We start from the raw sequence: 20,078 nt of genomic DNA on the forward strand, positions 1-20,078 counted from the left end.
AGTAAACAAAACAGCATGGCAATGGTACGAAAACATGCACATAGACTAATGAAATGGATTAGAGAACCCAGAAATAAGACCACCAACTTACATCTGAACTACAACAAATCTGACAAAAGCAAGCAATGAGGAAAGAATTCCCTATTCAATAAATGATGCTGTGATAACTGGCTAGCCACATGCAGAATATTAATACCAGACCCATTATCTTCTAATACTGCCCCAAGAAATTATATGAATCAATTAAAAAAAATCTCTAATCAAAGTCATCATTTTTCATAAACATTATTTAGTAGGATTATTTTCCCCTGTTGGAGGAATGTGATAGCATTAATACAATTCAATTGTTTGTGATGGATATCTTCATTTTATCTTAATGGCATAGCTTGTCATGATTTTAATGACATACCTTGTTTTTTAAAATTAACTTGTATCAATTTTTCATCATTACTCATTATGAACATGATTATGTTTTTGATCTCTTTTTTCCTCAACTTAATTTCTAAACAGTCAATTTAGTAAACATAAAAATTTATGAAACATTTGAATATAAGCAAAAATGAAAATAACATATCACAATCGCTCATTGAAAAGGATATGTTTAATCTAGAAATAAATAAAAATGATGTGCTAACATTTTTTGGAATAGCTGTGTCATTATTATCAATATCTGTATCCTATAGCATTTTGCTTGTACATCTATGTATTAAATAGCCCAATAATGCCTATATATGCATTAAGTAATCATATTTACACATATGACAATTATATGTTATATGCAAACACGCACAAACATATACACACTCAAATAAAATACAACATAAACCGCCCTTCAAAATGACAACTTGGTTTTCAGTTTGTTTTCAATAATCTTTGAAGAGAAAATATATTGTGATATATCCATGCTTAGTAACTTTTATTTTGAAACCTTTTATTGATAGCTTTTTAGGACATTTTAGAGAACCCAGGGAAGATTTCTTTTCAGTACTTTGGAATCACTCAATAAAAATTAATCAACTGTGATTAACTAAATGATAATGCCATTCTAGGAGACATCCTGCTTAGTGACTGCAAAATAGATGTGTAATTAATGAGGACAAACTTTTAATAGACATCACAAAGGTAAGCAGCTTCTAAAGTCTGGACACCAGGATATCTTAGGTTTCCTTTACCCCCAGTCCTGACACTCGACTTTTTATCCCAATTTCTCTACTCCCCCCTTATTTTTCACTCTCTTCTTCCCTTCCCTGTTAGTTTTTTGTCAGTCTCATCCAGCTCAACGCCCTTGCTAAATTTTTGAAGTCTATTTCAGCTCTTTATTGCCTATATCCCCAACCTAGGATTTCTTCTAATCATGATTTAGATCCCTATTAATCCCCATGTATCTTTATTTCCAATGGGCAGAGAATTTTACCTTTAAATTATTGAGAGTAAATAGATAAGTTATATTACTGAGAGATGTTTGGTTGGAGATATATCTGTATTTTTTTTTCTGAATGTATAAAAGAGAAGAATAGTTTCGATTTATAAACAGAGGTAAGAGTAATTTATTCAATTGAAACACAGTACTGATACATCAACTTTTATTTACTCTCTACTGTTATGTTTCCAGCTATACATGTTACAAATATAACATACAATTCCTCCCCAGAGTGCTAATAGGAAAATAATATGTACATATACAAAGGCAGCTAATAATATTATTGGATTATCCAAATATGTATCATATTGGCTTGTGACTTTAAATGCTATAAAAGTTTAGAATAGGATAAGAGACTACTATACATTTTTTTCCTTTTCAATCACAGTTAAATTGGAACATATTTTAGATTATCATAATACCACCTAGAGAGGCTTAATAAAAAATTATTTCAAGTTCTCAAGTTTGATAATTTATATTTCATCTTCCACAGTTTCTCAGAAACTCTGTCAAATAGCATTTAAAAATCTTGAAATGTCCTATAATCCTAGTACTTTGGGAGGCCAAGGCAGGAGGATCGCTGGGCTCAGGAGTTCAAGACTAGCCTGGGCAATATAGCAAGATCCTGTGTCTACTAAAAATTAAAAAATTTAGTCAGGCATGATGATGTGCACCTATAGCCTCATTTATTTGGGAGGCTGAAGTTGGAAGATCACTTGAGCCCATGAGGTCAAGGCTGCAGTGTTGAGCTTATTCTTAGCCTGCATATACATTACCATGGTAGCATTTTTCATGAAATTCTTGTGCAAGCTCCATGGTAGCTCAAAACAGAGTGCTTCACTATCTTAGGTATAAGTCATCCTGTCCAGTGTGAGTCAATGCTTCTTCTGCAGTGGATGCTCTTTGGTGAAAATTAACATGTGATATAAAGATCCTTATACCTTGTGCCAACTCTTATGTGCCCATTCATTCACCATAGCCAAAACTTCGTTTAGATTAAGATCCCTTGGTATTTTTTTTCTGGCTTCTCTTCCCATTGTTCCATATCCTGGGATTAAGTTACTCCATTTACCAGCTGCTATTCTGGATTTCTACTATCTCCATTGTCACTAGGATCTATAATAGCATCCCCTACATGAGCTGCACATAGCTGTCACCTGAAGAGGATAGTTAGGCACTAGTGAGCATGTCTATGCTACCATCGCCTTTTTGGTAACGTATTTCTTACTATATTAATTCTATGAACATCTTCTGAATCCTTTCAAGAAACAGAAGCATCTGTTGCCTTCTCCATTATTGTACACTCAATTTGTTTGAGCATGCTGGATTTTTTATTCTTTCTTCAGAATCCTGCAAAGATATTTTTGGTATTTCCAACTTGTTTAATGTGGAGCATAATTTTTCCCAAGGTTCCAACAGCCAGGCCAGTTGCATGTTAGTGTTGGTCCCACTGGTAGCATATTTTATCGTGGCTAAAGGAGACTTCCCAACATCAAAGAGCTCTCCATTACTTAACGTTAAATTTTACCTCCTGGTTTATAGCCCTCAAGGTCTCCTCTCAGATACGCTCTCCCAGTTCCCATAGGTATGTATCTATGAGGTCCCAAAGCTCCCTTGGAGAATAATTCCCTTCTTAGTGTGGTCAGAACATTGCTGATTACTACTTGTTCTAATTAACTAACCCTAGATATTGCTATTAGCCAAAAGCTAAGGTCGAGAAAGTCTCGAGGAGGGCAAATACAGTCTTGTAAGTCGTCTGCCCCTATTGATGCCTCTAAGAAAAGCTTCTTGGTAGTCCAGCTCTAATTCTTTAACAAAGGAAGGAGTTCACTCCTGTTTGCCCAAATTTTTCAGGAAAATGTGACGTGTTCATTGCTGTAGATTTGACAAAATCCAGAGAGCCACATCCCAACTTCAGTGTCATACTCTTGTAAAGAAGACCGGCTGAAGACAAAAGTCCACATTTACCTAGAGCTCTTCTACTCATAGAATGAGTTATGATAGGTATGAGGTCTGGTTTTCAACATGCTTGCAAACCTGGCTAGTGGAGATGATTGTCTCTCTAAATGTTAATGTGGAAGCCTACTGACTTTTCCAACATGCCTTATAATGGATTATGCTGGCAGTATCTTTTTTATGTTTTAATGGAGCTCAGTAATAATTACCCCATTTCATAGACCTTATAGTGACAGTTTCCCTTTTTTCTCCAGGCCATATCCACTGCAGGAGCCACTGCATCTCCTTCCCCTGTACTGCACCCTGATTCCCTCAGGCAATCTGTTGGCAATCAGTATGCTACAGTATGCCAGGGACTTCCAACTATCTATTTATCAACAGCCCTGGTTTATTTGTTGCCATATTACTGGCAAGCAATATACCTCAGAATCTCAATCTTAATTCTTATAAGATATGAGTTGTCTAATGTGACACCTGCAAGAGTTATAGATTAAAAATTCATGTCCAGGAGATTAATTAACTCCTCCCAGGAGATACTGGTAAAGTCCTGAGGAAGGCAGGCCAGGGGAGGAGTGGAAGCCAAGCAAGGATGAAAGTTCAGGCAAACACCCACAGAAGCTTCAGCTCGACTACATGAAGGAAGGCTGGCATCAAAATTACATTCAGAATTGTAATGACATGAAGCATCCAATAATGTGCAATGTTCATGAAATTATATGCCTTCTTAAATGTCAGTATTACTATTTATTTTATATTACATGCAATTTGATATTTTATTTTAAATTGCATGACAATATTAGTCTTTTAATATATGGCACAATCTAATAGTATTCAATAATTATATTTTAGAATATATTAAGGATTTTTTCACATTGTGTCTATTTTTTCTTTTAAAATAAAACAAAATCATTTTTTTACATCTTTGCTTTGAGAATTTCTTTATTGTTCTTTTTGAGATGCAACAATTTAATATTAGAAGAGTGATATATTTATAGAAAAAAAATGGGTCTATTTAATCCAAGGACCACTAGTTCCCCTTTAACTATCACATGATATGCACATGGACAGAGCTAAAGAAAGCTGGAATAAACAGAATGTTAGAGTTAACTTGTAGTTAAATTTCATTCAGAATGCATTATTTCTGAATGCATGGATTTCCCTTCTTTTCATTTCTCTATCATTTCCTTACTTTTAGAAGATGTTTTCAAAACAGCCTCAGAAAAATAAAAAGCAGTTGTGCAATGATTTAAAAAAAAAAAACACCTCAATTTATGCTATTGTGTTTTGAGACTAAATGAAGTGATATTTCAGGGACCAATTACTTGCCTCAATGACAACCAAGTTTTATTTACTATTAAAGCAAAACAAAACACAAAAACACTTAGCTCATATACACCATGGCTACTATGATAAAAGACAGTAAGGCATATGGTTCCATCTAAATCTGGAAGTTGTATACTTTACATAGAAACTTATATAAAATAATGCAATAAATTAATAAGGAAAGTAACCTATTAGTAATTTGGAAAATAAGTAAAATTTGGGATTTATTATTATTTTTTGAGATGGAGTCTTGCTCTGTTGCCCAGACTGGAATGCAGTGGCACAATCTCAGCTCACTGTAACCTGAACCTCCCAGTTTCAAGCAATTCTCCTGCCTCAGTCTCCTGAGTAGCTGGGATTACAGGTGCCCACCACCACACCTGGCTAATTTTTATATTTTTAGTAGAGACAGGGTTTCAGTACATTGGCCAGTCTGGTCTCTAACTCCTGACCTCAAGTGATTCGCCCTCCTCAGCTTCCCTCCAAAATCTGGGAATTTGTCTGAGCAAGTAGTACTCGAGAATTGTTTTTTCTCACCTAATGGGTTCCTAGTTTATGAAATTCAATTCAACCTTAAATGTCAAATATTTAACTTCTTACTTGTTATATTCATAATGTATGCATTTTGATATTGTTTGTACACTAGAGACTATGCAGGCAATTAATTTGTAGATGAGGAAATTTAAACACAAGTAATTTAAGTGACAATCATTTGTGATAATTATAAATAGTGCCTAAGACAAAAGCCAATTGAATGTTAGCCCCATGATGTCTTCTTGCTTCTTCACAGTCACACTGAAGCAGCAGGAAGCTCTGTAGTTTGTACCCCTGATTTGTTAAAGTTATAAAATGTTAGAAAATGTGTTGTTGTACAATAAGTAAGACAGATCTCCTAAGAAATTTTGCTCTGGCTACTAAAATATGAACTATGGATCTTGCTTCACGGCAATGCTTCTGACAGAATTCTTGAAAGTACTGCTCTTCCTGAAGATCAGTGCTGTAGAAACACACAATTGTGCCTTTCATGAAAGTCAAAACCTTCCCTTCTATGAACCAATATGCTTCTCTCTCTCTCTCTCTATCTCTTTTTTCAAGAGAGTGAGTCACTGTATGAAAACTTAATGTATACAAGAATCTTATGAACTGGAGTATTCTTAACCTAAGTAAAATTCAGTTTTACTTTCATGGTCAGCCTTCCCAGAGAGCAACATGTATATAAAAACTGAACTCACAATTAGAATGGGCAACAATTTTATGGTTAATAGTCTAAAAAGGAAAAGTATTAGAAAAGTTTTTTTTTCTTTTTGTTATTTAGAGGAGACAGCAAAATATTTCTTACAAGAATCCTTCAAAGGCAATGAAAAGTAAACCAAGAACTCTTAAATACTAAAGAAATGCAAAAAAAAAAAAAAAAAAAAAAGTAATCCCTCTGGGCAATGTATCACATATAGTAGATTGTAACACAAAAATCAGTGAGACATAAATGAATGTAAATTTCCTATGAGATTTAGAATATTATGTCAAAATGCATGTATAGATCATCATCCACATGTTACAGAAGCACCAGCACCCTAATTTGTCTTTCAAAATATTATAACAAAATCATGAGTCAACATGTATTACATTTTAGATGCTTAAATATTTCAAGACACAATTAACATTTAATACATGTAACAAATGTTAGCAATTTTTAACAAGGTAGGTAATGATAAGGTCATATATCAAATTTAATGTGATAGAAAGCGCATTTTATAAAGAATGAAATTTGCAAGTGTACAGAAAAGTTATTCTCTTTTTGACAATTTTAGTTGATAAAAAGGCACTAGAATATAATTTTCTAGGAATAAAGTAGAAAGTAAGATGAGGTTTCATTATCTATAAAACCATAGAGGCTATGACAAGCAGTTTAACAAAATCAGTAATTGAGATTTTTGTTGAAATACATTAGAGACTTAGAAAAAGGAAAAACGTAAGATATATATGTATAATCATAATGTATTCATTTTCTTCACTTAGAAATTCAGTACTTTGCAAAGAATAATATATGCTCTCAACTTCAGTTACTTTTATTTTGTAATGTCTCAGTATAATATTATACATCTTAAATATACTATGGCTTTCAAAATACAGCAAAAGGGATACAAGTTTGATGAGTTAGGAAAATGAGCTATAAAAAAGTGATGATTAAATAGAAGAATTTACAAGGATTGTAACTACGAGTGAGAAGGCATACACAATAAGATCCATCAATTACTTCTTCCAGGAAAACCAAGCTTTAATTACAGAATGGGAGAGTACATCTTCATTTAAACTTATTTCTCACATCAATGGTCAGTTGGGAGAATGTTCCTGCATGGATTTTTGTGGCTTCTTTCTCTATTCCTAAACTAGAATGTAGTGTAAGAGTGTGTGTGTATGTGTGTTTGTGTGTGTGTGTGTTTTAATCAAGATTATTTGAAGAAAAGAATAGTACTACATCTAAGGAGAAAACTATGTCAAGGAGAGGAGAATTAACAAAAACACTGGACACAGAAGAAAAACAAAAGAGGAAAGCCATATGTAAAAATTTCACAAGAGCTTTATTACAAAACATAAAGAGACTCAGAGTTTCAAGATTATACGATAATTTTCAAAACTCCATTAAAGACATAGGAACATCTATTTTCTACAGAAAGAGTCAACTTACTCTTTAAACGAAGTAAACATGGAATAGCAATTTCTGAAGGCAGGTCATAGCAACTTGAGCATGAACTTATATGACCTATTACAAATAATTAATTACATACATTTTATTTCTTTTTGTTAAATTCTATGAGATTTACAGGTTATATGAAACGCAACTAACTCTATCAAATTGATATAAACAAAGTTATTCTTGTAAAAACAGTTCAATGATTTTAGCTTTTAATGTTGAATAATTTTTAACTTTGTAAAGGAAACATTTACATTAGAATTTTAAATAGGATTCAAATTATGTGACCACTACTAGTTGCTTTATTTCTCAGATTATCTAAAATTAATTGGGGGGGAGCCCATAAAATGTATATGGATGTGAGATAAAACATTTTGTATTAGTTACCAATCTAAGAAACATTGGCAAATGCTAACAAGCTTTTACAGTTTAGAATCCACAAATATAAAATCTGAATAATAATTCTAAATACTTCAGTAACATTGAGAACTCCTCTTTATTATTCAAATAAAAGAAAATAAAAACTCTGTAGAGTGAATACTGAATTAGTTCATTTTTGTAAAATTGGAGTATCCCCAATGTATTAGTTTTCACACTGCTATAAAGAACTACCTGAGACTGGGTAATTTATGAAGAAAAGAGGTTTAATTGACTCACAGTTCTGCAGGCTTAGCTGAAGCATGACTGGAAGTCTTCGGGAAACTGACAATTAAGGCAGAAAGTGAAGGGGAAGCAAGGCCCTTCTTCACATGGTGGCAGGAGAGAGACAGAGAGCGATGGGGAAGTGCCACAAACTTTTAAACCATTAGATCTCCTGAGAACTCTATCACAAGAACAGCAAGGGGGAAGTCTGCCCCCATGATTCAATCACCTCCCATCAGGACCTTCCTCCAATTTGACATAAGATTTGGATGGGGACTGAAATCCAAACCATATCACCAAACATGCAGTATGTGTTTTTATAATTCTTTTGCTATTATAATACTGAGATATGAGAAAAGACGTATACATCATGTATTCCTTGATTTGTCTACAGTGTCCCTAGTTTAATAATTCTGGGAACTGGTAAGTAAAGCAAATTCAACTGGTCTCTTTGCTCAAGCTTCCTTCAAATATCCATATTAATTGTTAATATCCACTGTAAATCTTTGAATGGTATACGTTATCCATGTGCAATGCTTATTTTAATCTAGCTATACTTTTTTTAAACATCCAAAAGCCTTTTGATATAAGCACAACTTACCTTCCACATTACACACAGAGTAAATTCTTAACTATCCAAATACTGATTGTTAGCCTCAGCAATGACTTTAAAAGCTTTGAAACAAATCATTAGTTAAGAACTGTATGTTCATTTTGTTTTAGCAAAGGTAAAAATAATCTAAGTCATATCCCTGTTATTCTTAACCAGTGTGAAGTGATAGTAATTTGTTGTTTTAATTTGAAAGGCAATGATTTATGAGAGCCTGTTCAGTTCGTAGAATCTCAGTTTACTTCAAATCTAAACCAAAATTGAATCAAATAGCGAATGGATTTTCATAAATAATGAGAGATTTAAAAGGTGTGATCTAGCTATGATTAGAGAAAATAGAGTATCTAGATGTTGTTCATGTTCTTTTTTTTTTTCATTTTTTATTTTGTTAAAGACAGGGTCTTGCTCTGTTCCCCAGGTTGCAGTGCAATGTTGTTATCATAGCTCACTGCAACTTGGAACCCCTGGTCTCAAGAGGTCCTCTAGCCTCAACCTCCCTGATAACTGGAACTACAAGCAAGTGCCACCACACTTAGCTAATTTTTCTTTTTTTTTTTTTTTGTAAAGATGGAGTCTTGCTATGTTGTCCAGGCTAGCCTGTAAATCCTGGCCTTGAGGGATCCTCCTGCCTAGGTCTCCCAAAGTGCTGAAATTACAGGCATGCCACCATGCCAGGCGTGTTCTTGTCCTTAAGTAGGTCCACTGTAAGTGATTCTGGGCAGACAGTTATCTCACTATGACTGTCAGCTTTAGAAAAATTCACTTAGGGGCCGGGCGCGGTGGCTCAAGCCTGTAATCCCAGCACTTTGGGAGGCCGAGACGGGCGAATCACGAGGTCAGGAGATCGAGACCATCCTGGCTAACACGGTGAAACCCCGTCTCTACTAAAAAATACAAAAACTAGCCGGGCGAAGTGGCGGGCGCCTGTGGTCCCAGCTACTCGGGAGGCTGAGGCAGGAGAATGGCGTGAACCCGGGAGGCGGAGCTTGCAGTGAGCTGAGATCCGGCCACCGCACTCCAGCCTGGGCGACAGAGCCAGACTCAGTCTCAAAAAAAAAAAAAAAAAGAAAAATTCACTTAGGTAACTTTGGGCTGTGAAAAATTGTGTGATCAGTTCAGGAACCCACTTTGGTTTTCTATCTTGATTTATTTGTCCATAGCACTTCGATTAGAATTGGGTACTTAATTCAATTCAAGAAAAATATTAAGAAAGCCATTATCTCATTATATAATGAATTAAGCCAGGAATGTTGGCCTGTGCCTACAGTCCCAGCAACTCAGGAGGCTGAAGTGGGAAGATTGTTTGAGCCCAGGAGTTCAAGGCTGTAGTGCTCATGATCATGCCTGCGAATAGTCATTGCACTCTAGCCTGGGCAACGTAGTGAAACTCTGCCTCTAAAAAACAATAATAATAACATAAATTACTTCTATAAAAATATATTGTATGATAAAATGTGAACATTGAATTATGTTTTATAACGGGTGTGTAGTGTTCATTTGCTGTATCTTCTTCACTTTCAAAACCAATCTCCTATCTTTATAGTACAATAATATATCTTTATGTTAAATACAATTGGATGTTTTTCTCATAAAGGATTAAGCAAGTTAACAGTAGGAAATTTCTTTAAACATATTTAATTCTATGTGTGACTCATTTTCATCAATACTTGTCTGTAATTCAAAACTATTTTAAAAACAACATAATATTTTGTTGAGATGTTCCATGTTACTTGTTCTTAAATTGTGAAAATCTAATCAGGAAAATGCAAATGATTTGCTTTGTGTTCTGTTTGTAGATGTTTGTTGTTTACTGGAAATATTTAGAAAGTGGGATAATTCTTACTCTACCTTCCTTGATATTTCTTACTCACTCATTTCCTTTGATTCTATTTTCAATGATAATGTTTCTGAAGTATATAAATCTATAACAGTAAGTTTTAGAGAATTGTAGTAACTATACTGCATCATATGAAGAGAGTTTGTATTCTTTTTTATTATTTATTTAGGAACGTTTAGCCCAGAGTGTAGTAGATATTAATTTTTTTGTGAGTGTATAAGGGAAAAAATTAATCAATGAAATGTATAACTTTTTAATCTATTGGAATCACCTAGTGCTTTTCTGTTATTCATTGACATTTCTAGTTAGAGCCAGTTTATGTGCACATCTTTAATATATACTAAACACCATCAATTTTTTTTCTGTCATTACACGATCAGCATATACATTGTATAAGGTTTAAAATTAAATATTTGATTGACTAAAAATGCAAGCATATTTACTTATGACTTTCTTCAAAAGGAGTATGGGTACCTCACAAAACTATGCATCAACCCATAATATTCTCTTAGTAAAACCACTTATTTTTAAAAAGAAGTGCTTTGTCTTCAACAACACTGAAGGCTTTCAATGACAATGGAAAAACATAGATTGTTTACACTTTTTATCTTAAAGAACCAAGTGTGAGAAGCCTTTTACATTTTGTTTCTTTTAATATTTGTTGTGAATGAGCAGATAAAGTAATTAAAATTATAGAGCAGCTCTACGCTGCTAGGCTGCTAAGCTGCTATGCTAACTCTACGCTAGCCCCTGTTACTTACAAGCAACAGCCTGACAGACAACGTAATAAATTCTTTTGTCTTACTGTCCTTATATAGACCTGACCTGAGAAAATATCACTCTAGTTTCACACACGTTTCATGTTTTTCCATGTTTGTTAATTGCTCTCACTTTGATAAGATTCATGGCCATGAATTGGGACAGTTGGAGTCCCCACAGTGTCAAGTGATCCTGTTATTTCTCCCTTGCAAGAGTTCTATACACCCAAAGTTTTCACTTTAAAACTTCACTAACTTTTCTCCAAAGAACAAAATCTCGCTTTTCACTTGATACAAATGGCTCTTCCACTCAGATCACATATAAAAGGAATAAAAAGTTTTGTGCTATCTGTTTGTCTCTATTGTGATATCAGATTGGTTTGCATAGTGGTCATGCAAGTCTATGTGACCAGGAGAATTCTACGGTTGAGTGTGGAAGTGTGGGCAGAGATAGGTTTTGCCCTCTGAATCCGCAACTTTCGCGTCTAGTCCATCTGTGCTCTTCAAATTAACTTGACCACTGAGATCTGTACTTTGCAAGGCACAGGACTTCTCTTAATGTAACTCAATCCTTGATTCCCATTACACATGCTGCTTCTGTTATCTGTGGTTGGAACTTTTAGGGAGAGAGAGGTATGATTATTAGACACCCTATCTATAAGAGACCATGTTGCTTTTATTAAATACAATAAGGGCCCAAAGTTAACATCATCTTGTTAAATTAACAAGAACATTCCAATAAAGAAAGATTGTGAATCCCTTTTATTGCTGTCAAATGTATAAATACTTATTACTTTAAATGGAATATAAATGACACTAGACATTGACTGTCATTCAGAAGGGTTTCCTTGTGTTTTTGTTTGTGTTTTTGTTTGTTATTTTTACTTTTCCTTTAAGGTTTTCTAGCTCACAGTTGGGAGTGGGAAACATAGTACTTGTGAGACTGCCTGAGGCACATTAAAGCATTAAGCAGCCATTGGGCAGTCGAGTCTTAGACAGCTCCCTTGTGAACAAATGTGTATAAAAAGGGGACAAAGAATTCTGAAAGATTTCATGCTGAAAAATATATAGAGTATAAGAAAATAACTTACAAATCTGGGTTTTTCTACCACTTGTGAGTTTTTCTCAGAAAAGAGATAACTCACCTGGAATTATTTCTGATTAAATTACTTGGACAAAAACAAGGTACGTTTTGTTTCCCATCTGGGCTCATTAGAGTCCTACCTTGCAAACCCTACTGCATGTTAGATCAGACAGACAGCACCCTCTTCTGTCACTTAATTTTAGAGCCAGTATACTTTTCTCTCAGACACCAACTTCATAGGATTTTGAAAAGTTCTTATGAGGTATCATGACTAAAAGTACTTAATTGACAAAATAGTGCTGAATCAAATCTGTGGAGTCTTCAGGAGAATGTGGCTGTTTTGGGAAGGTGTTTTTTTAATCATCTTAGAGATTCCGTTTGATGTTCAAAATGGCTTATAAATACCACCATGGGGTAAGTGATTGTGAGTTTCTGCGTATAAAAAAAGCCCATTCATAACAACTACTGCTTCTACATGAAATACATTATTGGCTGTTGTAAGGACTCTGTCCTCACTGCAGCAAATACAGTAGATTCTGCTTCTAGCGTCAGGAAATAGGAAGTGTGAGCACTGATGGTCGTACATTTTTATCTTGGATCTATCCACAATACACCAGAAACTTAATATTCCCATAACATTTAATCTACTTATGTAGTATCTATCGTGACTTTTTTTTTCTCATTTGAGAATTTGCACTTTAGAAATAATACTTGGTTATAAGTACTATGACGTGAATTTATCCAGGGAAATTCTAAAACTAGATTTAGAGTATTTGCACATTGGATCCCCTGCTTTCTTTCTGATTTAACAAGAATTCTACTTTAGAATACATGAAAACATATGTGTGTATATATGTATAGATGTAATATGTATATAAGTATATCTCTGCGTGTATATACACACGTATATACTTATATACATATTTATACACACATATTTACATGTTTGTATATGTGTAAATATGTATATAAGTATACATACATATACTTATATATACATACACACATACTTTTATGCATATTTACATATGTGTATATATTTAAATATGTATATAATTATACACATACTATATATAAATAAACATATACACACACGTATTTATTTATACACATATGTATGCACACATATTCTCCCAATAAACTACTAAGCATATTTTGTATTTATCTGTGTATTTATATCTCTGGCATTTCCCTAAAATGGGTTTACTAGATGATAATAAAATAACACAAAATTTCAAGTATACATTTTAAAATATATGCACAATGCAACATAATAGAGTTAATTCTTCTTGAATTGAAAGTTTCAATGATCACTTCTCAGACTACAAATATTTCTTATATTTCTTACTTTTCATAATTCTGCATTCTCTTGGTTCTTTTCTTATTCAATTACTTTTTTTATTTGAATCATTCCTTTTTTTACGATGTTCTTTTCTGGACCCAAAATATACTTTAGAAAATATGTAGGACTGAACTCAGCTCTACTATTTGTACCCTGTTATTAGAAACCTCATTTACTCCCAAGGCTTTGTCCTATCACTTTATGCTTTTATATCTACATGTGGCCTTTCTCCTGAGTTCCATTAGTTCAGACTGCTTGTATGTAGGATGTCTTCATGTTGGATACCCTTCAATCAACTTGAATCCATCTTTGCTCCAAAAGCTACAATTTATCTAGACTTTTCTTTTTTTTTTTTGGAAGGAGTCTCGCTCTGTTGCCCAAGCTGGAGTGCAGTGGCGGGATCTCAGCTCACTGCAAGCTCCGCCTCCTGGGTTCACGCCATTCTCCTGCCTCAGCCTCTGGAGTAGCTGGAACTACAGGCACCCGCCACCTCGCCCGGCTAGTTTTTTGTATTTTTTAGTAGAGACGGGGTTTCACCGTGTTAGCCAGGATGGTCTCGATCTCCTGACCTCATGATCCACCCGTCTCGGCCTCCCAAAGTGCTGGGATTACAGGCTTGAGCCACCGCGCCCAGCCTATCTAGACTTTTCAATTTTAATTTTTTTTTTGAGACAGAATCTCACTCTATCACCCAGGCTGGAGTGCAATGGCATGATCACGGCTTACTGCAGCCTTGACCTCCCCCACTCTAGTGATCCTCCCACCTCAGCCTCCCAAGTAGCTGGGACTACAGGCATGCACCACCACTCAATTTTCATTTTTGAAAGGATAATTTTTCCATATCCCAAGATTAAATTTTTGTGGCTACCTTTGTCTCCCTCCTAGCTCTCATTTTTCTACCTACTCACATTTCTACTTATTAAGTTCTTTTCATTCCCTCTGAAACCAGTTCAATGCAGAGCCCTTAGGACTTGGTAGCAGGAATTTCTATTATTCTTCTAAAGCCCTCTCTGCCCCTTTCTTTATTTCTGCAAAGAAATTTCAAAAACACATTATTGAAACTTTACTCTACACGTTTTGTTTCCTAAGTTCTCACTACCAAAGCTTTCAGGAACAATTTCCTTCTAGAAGATCCCATATCCTGCTGTGCTTATAACCAATTAGTTCAATACTTACACTGTTATACTTCTGCCAGGCTTCCAAGTCCCTCAGGCACCTGTGTGACTAATCCCTGGCTCATCTGAAAGTTGACCAGGTACTTTATAATAGGTTAAATGCCCATGTTAACATGCTCTTTCCTCCTATGTAGTCACGCTTAGTTTTGGAAATTTGTTGATCACTAAAAAAAAATAGTAATATTTATTGTATTTTAGTCTATCATTAAATGTTATTTCATTGTTTTATTAGGACTTTTCTGACACCTAACACATATTCCCATAGAACATTTCCTAATACTTCTCATTCTCATTCAAATTATCTGTTTAGCCCTGGTTTGGACTTTCTATAGAGGTCAGTGGGATCCATGTGATCTTTGCAATATATGTGATTAGGCAATTGATTTTTTAAAAAACAAGTACTTGTGCTTAGTACAATACTCTTCATTAGGAATAGAAAAAATCATAAATACAGAATTAGTGCTTTCTCCATATTTCCAAACTGTCTTTTTTGGCATTACATATTTCTTATCCTACCATTAGATATTCTTATTCTCTTCTCTGTTCTATAATGAAATTTCTTCTCATTCTATTCTTTAACTACTGATTTAGAAATTAGATTTTCTCTAATTTAATGTATTTGTTTACTCATACATCAGTGGCCACTGAGTACAGTATCATAGTATCATATTCTAACATTAAGCTTGATTGATATCATCATTTCAGATTGTTTTTGCAAGCATTACTCATTTTTACCTTGAATACTATCTTGGAGGTAAATGACATAATACTATTATAACCATTTTACATATGGATAAAATGAGTAGCACAGTTTCAAAGCAAGCTGATGATTTGACACACATGGCTGGTATTCTTACCACTCGCATTCTGTTTTCCCCCATGTGTATATGTGTGTAATGACTTGCTCATTGGTATAAAATGTTAGCTCTTATTATGATGATTTTTCCTATAGTTTGATCAAACAAACTCTTTTTATCCCCCAGAGAATAAAAACAAGTCAATAACCACACAAAGATTTTCATTCTCAAGGGCAGCATAATTCATTTGCATGATTCAGAAAATGTTTAATCTTGGCAGGGTTTTCTCAACATCTTGAACATGAGATATGTGAATACAATTTTCTGATATTGTTTTAAAAGTACACATTTTAAAATTGGTGCTGAGATGAGATGAAAATTGAATGCATTGTGAATTACCCAAAAATAATAATAATTTTGGTTAAAGATATAATGTCTAACATTTTGCCTAATTGAAATTTAACTCATCTTTAAATCAATCACTAATTAGCCTTTATGTTGCCTAGAAAATAAAAAATGTTTTAAAAAATATTTTCTTCTTCCTAAGGTGTAACATTTCTTAAAGAATGTGTGGTATTTCTCAAAACACTCAACTCACTGAATTTTATTTGTACTCTACTTAGAAAAACAAAATTGAACACTCTTCTGTATAGAAAGGTGTTGCAGACACCTATTCCTGATGTGGATATACAACATCAACTGTTTTTCTTCCGCCTCTGAGGGATCATTTTATCCAGTTTTAGACAATAAAATAGATATGGATATCTGTTGTCTTTTCTCTAATTTTTCATCTTTTTCTGCCTCGTACATAGACATGTTTAAAGCCATTGGAGCTATGAATTAACAAGTATGTGGGGAAAAAAACAAATCAATTTCTCAGCACCCATCCTGCTACCTGCCACCTCTCACCATATAGTTACATAAAATAAGTTCTTATTTAAGTTGCTATTAATTGCTTTTTTAAAAATATATGCAACTATAAGCATTTATAGCAGATACAGAAGGCTATCACTATATACAGAGAAAATGTTGTTGTACATCAAAAATAAATTGTAGATTCAACAAGGAATATTATTATAGTGAATAATCTAAAAATAAGATTGATGCCTAATTTGAGATATATACTTATATTTTGTATCAAATAAAATTGCAGTGTAAAGTAAGAGGTATATTTTCAGTGGCATGAGTTTGAAGTTTTTTTGTTTAACTTTTGAATATTTTTTCTTTAGGAAAGCTCAGAAAATAACTTGGTGTGTCTATATATTTTCACTTAAAATATTTTAGAAGTGGGACAAAATCGTGGTAAACTATCTCTAGGTAATGTAGTGACATATGGCTAGCTATTTAGTTTGGTCTAAACTTTATATAAGATGACAGTCTTTACAGAAAGTTTTGGTATAAATTACATAAAGGCATCACCTCTGATTTGCTCCAGTTGGTTTTATATGGTATCTTGACAGCAAAGAGAAATTATCCATGACTGATAGAGACTTGGAGATACGGCACCTACTTGAAACATTAGAAAGAAGGAATATAATCAGTGTGGCGGAGGAGAAGCTGAAAGGGAGAAATGTTTCTCAGTGATTTTATTTTCAATATTAAAAAATGCATGCCAAACTTTAATAAGTAATAATAGCAGTTACATAGTGCTAAGAGACAGGTCTGAAGTTAAATGCATGCCAATGATGTGAGACTCTGTTACACACGTTCTCTTTAACAGTGTGTTTCTGATGAGAACACAGAAGGTTTAAACTCTTGGAGCAAGAGCATACCTAAAATAGATGAGTCTTAAAGATGTTTGTATAATTTTTCATACAATTTTTCATACATAATGTCTGGTATACAAGTAAAATTTTTATAAAAAGCAGGAAAAGAAACAGTATCAGAAGACACTGAATCACAAAGAGATGTGATGAAATAGTGAACAAATTCTGGAGATGGTTGGTGGCGATGGTTGCTTAACAATGAGAATGTGTACTTAATAGTTCTGAATTGTACACTTAAGGGACATTGGATTTCTAACATTGAGTCTGAAAGAAGAGAGAAAGGAGATAGAAGCAATATTTTTTAAATTACTATCTGATAATTTTCTAAAACTAATAAAGGATATTAAGTTTTGAGCAAAAATCAAGGTTAAAAACATCCCCACCACAAAACAGTCACAAAAACAACATAAATCTTAGAAAATCAGAGTTCAGCTTTTGAAAAAAAGAAATAAGAAACAGAAATACAGTTACAAAGACAGAGACACAATTCAGCTTATCTTTTAGAGATCAATGTTAAGACAGACTGAAATTCTCAAGAAAGTTCCAAGAAGCCTGTTGATATAATATATTGGAATGACATCCTTAAAGTTCTAAAAGATAGCAAATATCAGCTTATAATTTAACATCCAGCTAATATGTTTCAAAAATGGGGTCAAAATTCATAAGTATTCCTAAAAAATGTTGTGATCTTTAATTGTTAACAGTCCTATACTAAGGGGAAATACTAAAGAGAGTTCTTTAAAGTGAAAATATGTCATCACAGATGGAATGCAGAAGAAAAAAATCAAACCTTCTGAGGACACATAAATATAAACAAATATTAACTAGTGATGTACTTGGGAGACTAAATGTGTGTAGAATTAATGTACATTATAATTATATATAATCAAATCAAAATCACAGGATAAAACATATCCATTAGGCCGCTGGTTAAGAAAAAAATAAAAAATATTTTTTGGTGAGGATATAAGAAAATTGGAATCCTTGTGTGTTGTTAGTGGGAATGCAAGATCGTACAACTACCGTAAAAAATAGTACAGCAATTCCTCCAAAATTAAACATGAAATTAACACACGATCCACCAACTCCACTTCTGGGCACATACCCAGAATAAACAAAAGCAGGGAATAGAACAAACATTTGTACACCAATATTCAAAGGAATATTATTTATAATAGGCAAAAGACGGAAACAACTCCCAAGTGTCCATTCACAGCTAAATAGGTGAACAAAGTGTGGTATGTGCATGCAATGGACTATTAATTAACTTTTGATAGGAATTACATTTTGACACATGCTACCACATGAATAAACCTTGAAGGCATCGTGCTAAGTGAAATAAGCCAGTCAGTCAGAAAAGGACAAATGTTGTATGATTCCACTTATATGAAGTATGTAGACTAGTCAAATTATTAGGGACAAAAAGTAGAAGGGAGCTTACCAGGGGTAAGGGGAACTGGGAATGGGGGATTATTTTTTAATGGGTAAAGAGTTTCCGCTTTGTATGATGAACGGATTCTGGAGATGATGGTGATGATGGTTACACCACAGTTAGACTACTTAATTTTTCTGAACTGTTTACTTAAAATAGTTAAAATGATAAATTTTGTGTTATATGTATAGTTTACCTTAATTAAAAATAGTATATAAGAATGGATTTGGGCAATTAAAATGTTATAAGTTTTTTTTTTTCAGCCAATAAGTGGTAAAAATATTACTTTAAAAAGGATATCAACAAGTCAGGGCTGTGTGTTTCAGTTCAGGGTAAACACTAAAATAATAATAATAATCTGTACCAATCAAGAAAATACAAGGTACATTTGGCTACTGAAAATAAGTTTGAACTTTGGGAGGCCAAGGCAGGTGGATCACTTGAGCACAGGCATTTGGGATCAGCCTAGACAATATGGCAAGACCTGTCTCTACTAAAAATACAAAAAATAGCCAGATGTGGTGCTTTCTTGTTGTCCCAGCTACTCAGGAGCCTGAGGGGGAAGGATTGCTTGAGTCCCAGGGGCAGAGGTTGTAGTAAGCTGAGATTGTGCCACTGCACTACAGCCTAGGTGACAAAGGGAGAACCTGTCTAAAAAAAAAGTTAGAAATCCAAAATAGGTTACGAATATTAAAGAAAGAAAGAAGAAACAACTAGAAAACAGAAAAAGTGGTATTACACATATACATATACAAATATCATATTATTTACATTGTATATCAATGGAATACTTTTTTATTAAAAGATAAAATTACCAGACTGAATATATAAGCAAAAGAAAACAATATCACATAAAAAGGTTGATATCAAACAGATAAAGAAACATGTAGGCATCATGTAAACACTAACCAAAAGGATAAAGGTATACGTTCTACCGTCAGAAAAAATAGATGTTGGCCGGGCGCGGTGGCTCAAGCCTGTAATCCCAGCACTTTGGGAGGCCGAGACGGGCGGATCATGAGGTCAGGAGATCGAGACCAACCTGGCTAATACGGTGAAACCCCGTCTCTACTAAAAAATACAAAAAACTAGCCGGGCAAAGTGGCGGGTGCCTGTAGTCCCAGCTACTCGGGAGGCTGAGGCAGGAGAATGGCGTGAACCCGAGAGGAGGAGCTTGCAGTGAGCTGAGATCCGGCCACTGCACTCCAGCCTGGGTGACAGAGCAAGACTCCGTCTCAAAAAAA

Source organism: Theropithecus gelada, chromosome 6 (assembly GCF_003255815.1).
Source record: "Theropithecus gelada isolate Dixy chromosome 6, Tgel_1.0, whole genome shotgun sequence".
NCBI classification, from domain to species: Eukaryota; Metazoa; Chordata; class Mammalia; order Primates; family Cercopithecidae; genus Theropithecus; species Theropithecus gelada.